We start from the raw sequence: 3,159 nt of genomic DNA, 5'->3' as shown, positions 1-3,159 counted from the left end.
AGTCACCAGTTAACCTAACCTGCATGTCTTTGGACTGTGGAAGAAACCAGAGCACCCGGAGGAAACCCACGGGAGAGAACATGCAAACTCCACACAGAAAGGCCCTCGCCGGCCATTGGGCTCGAACCCAGAACCTTCTTGCTGTGAGGCGACAGTGCTAACCACTACACCACCGTGCCACCCCTTTATTATCCCACAATGGGGAAATTTCCTAACAGAAACACACCCAAAAGCAGGAAAAAATAGAAAAACTCTTAAATGAGCGAGCTGCTGCTGCAAGAAGCAGCCAACTGCAGCCCTAATATGCTCTTTGTAAGATTACTGTGTTCAAGCATGGAGACCCTTTCTACAGTAGGATGTAGATAATATAGAGAATGTCCAATGGAGAGTTACTAGGATGATAGAAGGATTGAATAGTATGGATCATCAAGATAGATTAAAAGCTTATCTTTTGTCACTCAAAGTCAGGAGGTACAGGGCTGACTTTCTAGAGGTTTACAGGATTATGCACGGCACTGATAAGTTGGATCCGGAGTACCGTACTTCTTCGAACTCAAGCGAGGGAACAGACTGAGAACAAGAGGCCATAGCAGAGCATAATTAAGCAGAGGAATAATTTGATGCTTAGGAGATATTGTTTCTCCCAACAAGTTGTTACCCACTGGAATAGTCTGTCTGTAGAAGCAGTGAACGCCAATACATTAAATGAATTTAAAAGCCACATTGACCCAATTCAGAGAAGACTTCCTGACCCCGTGACACGGTCCACCAACGACTATGTGTACTTTACATGATCATTGGTGGATTCAAGGTAAATTCAAGGTACTGTTTCTTAAATTCTAGCTGACAAGGCTGTACCATGAGGATTTTATGTTAGATGCACAACCATTTTGTTTGGTCCATTTGGATTTTGTGAGCAGCTTTCCTGCCTGTGAGTTACTGCAAGCTTTAGCCAGAAGGTGGCAGTATATCCATGCTATTGAGCAGACTTCTTCACGTAGCCAACTTGTAATTTGGTCACTACTTCTACCTACCTCTCTCTACCCATAAACTGTTCGGTGCCCCCTCAGACCGCAACGCCCTTGATCAGACTGGTGAGTAAAGCACCTCAGCAGCTCTTCCTGACTCCAGCATGTGGGTGTGAACTGTTTTCTTGCTCTTGTGAAGAACATCAAATGTCTTACCATGCCAAGCGACATCAACTCATGCTGTCTTTCACTCTGTGTCCTTCTCAGAGACTGACCACCAGAAGTTTCTCATCACAGGTAGGCTATGAGAGCATTACTGCTGTGTCTGCTTTCATCACCTCATTGTTTTATGTGCCCTTCTTTTAAACCCATGAGCACTTGTACCTCCACCTCAGTGATAAACATTATGCTTTTTTTTTTAAATGATTGGTTACCTTGGTAACTGAATGGATTCTCCAAAGCAAAGAAGTGTAGTTTCCATGGTAACACTGGGCACATATCACTGATGACCTCTAACATGTGCTTTTTTCTGTGTGCTTTATATACTTGCATCAGGTGGACTGGGATAACTGGGGGTGGGCCTCGCTACACTGCTTAAGTATGAATGGTTTTTGCCGACATCTTGAACGTTTAAATTCTTTAAGTGATGCAACTGAAAAAAAGAAGTTATATTTATGTATTTGGTGGAAAAAAAATAATGAAATATCACAACTATATCTTGATTAAAATGCCATTTCCTAGATGAGTCTAAAGTATGTGACTTATACTGAAACAATTCTGATTTCCAGATCCTTTTATCAATGCTGATATTATTCTAGACGACACAAATTTACAGGAGATTGTTGCGAATGATCGTATCACATGGCTGGTGCATTACAGTGCCATTTGAGTGCAGTTGGCGAGGCAAACGTGACTCTTGCTCACGATGTTAACATAACTGGTAAACGGCAATGACAGTCTAAGGAGACAGATTTTTCACTGCTGAGGAAAATTGAGAAATGTATCTTTTTCGCTTCATTTTAAGAATTGCACAATGTCTTTGACATTTGTGCAGATTATAGCGTTTGCCTGTTTGTTCCTAGCACAATTTTTGGACCCATGTCCCCTTGTGACCCCACTCCAGACCTGTGCATTCAGTGCCCAATGTCCATGCAGAGCTGATGGGAGAGGTATTCAGCAGCGTGCTAAATATAGCATTGCCTCAGATAAAGCTTAGCATTTAAGCTTTGGCTCGCTGAAACATACTGACGTGCACAACATCCTTGTGCTTTTGTTGGACAGTATTACTATCACAAATATGGCCTTGACTTCCGTTGGCTGAGGTACCCAGGCATCATCTCGGCGCATTCTCAGCCTGGAGGAGAAACAACAGGTTATTTTTCCATTCTGTCCCAACTGTTGTCATTCTTTCCTTTCTATATTTTCCCCTCTATTTTCTGTACTTTTATTGGAAATCTGTTTTCACTGTCTTTTTTTTTTTGCAGACTATATTGTCCACATCTTTCATGATGCTGCTAAAATGGCCAACTTTGTGTGCAACCTGAAGGCTGAGACACGTCTCACTACGACATTCATTGACGACTGTCTGAGAGCTAGACTGGCGGTGATGGAGGTGCCTGCTGAGACAGACGCCCAGCTTGCGTATCGACAACATCACTGCCATGAGCTTCACTCCTGTTCAAGAGTTACAGAAGCAGCTAGACGTTATTTATGATCTTGACCCGATTAGACAGGCCATTGGTAAGAGCCCAGAGATATATGACTTCTCAGTTAAAGGCTACATAAAACCCTTTTTGGCTTTGTTTAGACAGACAAATTATGTCTGATTTTTGGTAGCCTACTCTGAATGGATAGAAAACACCCTTTTTACCACAAGCCACATGTGTACATGGTTTCAGAACAGATTAAAATAATTTTTATGGATATGTGACTCAGTTAATCCAGTCAGGTAATGTGGAAACTGTGCGAACAAAGACTTAGGCTGTGACTCACATTGGAGTCATTTATCTGACAATGCGTTCAGCCTGTTAATTCTTTTCATTTGTTTCTGACTCACTGACAGTTGGCCCATGAACTTTGAAGGCAGCAATATGAAGAAAGACCGGGGCTGGAAGCATGAATATGACCTACCAGAACTCATCCAGACAATGTTCAGCTTCACCAGCACTGACTCCAGACTTACACATGCTTA

At 42.4% G+C, this 3,159-nt stretch overlaps 1 pseudogene; it reads left to right on the top strand.

The window, feature by feature from the left end:
• Positions 1-859: 859 nt before the first annotated feature.
• LOC132893671 (L-threonine 3-dehydrogenase, mitochondrial-like) overlaps positions 860-3,159 on the top strand; it is a 2,304-nt pseudogene continuing 4 nt past the window's right edge.

Source organism: Neoarius graeffei, chromosome 11 (genome assembly GCF_027579695.1).
Source record: "Neoarius graeffei isolate fNeoGra1 chromosome 11, fNeoGra1.pri, whole genome shotgun sequence".
NCBI lineage: Eukaryota > Metazoa > Chordata > Actinopteri > Siluriformes > Ariidae > Neoarius > Neoarius graeffei.
This window is presented reverse-complemented; position numbering and strand designations above follow the sequence as displayed.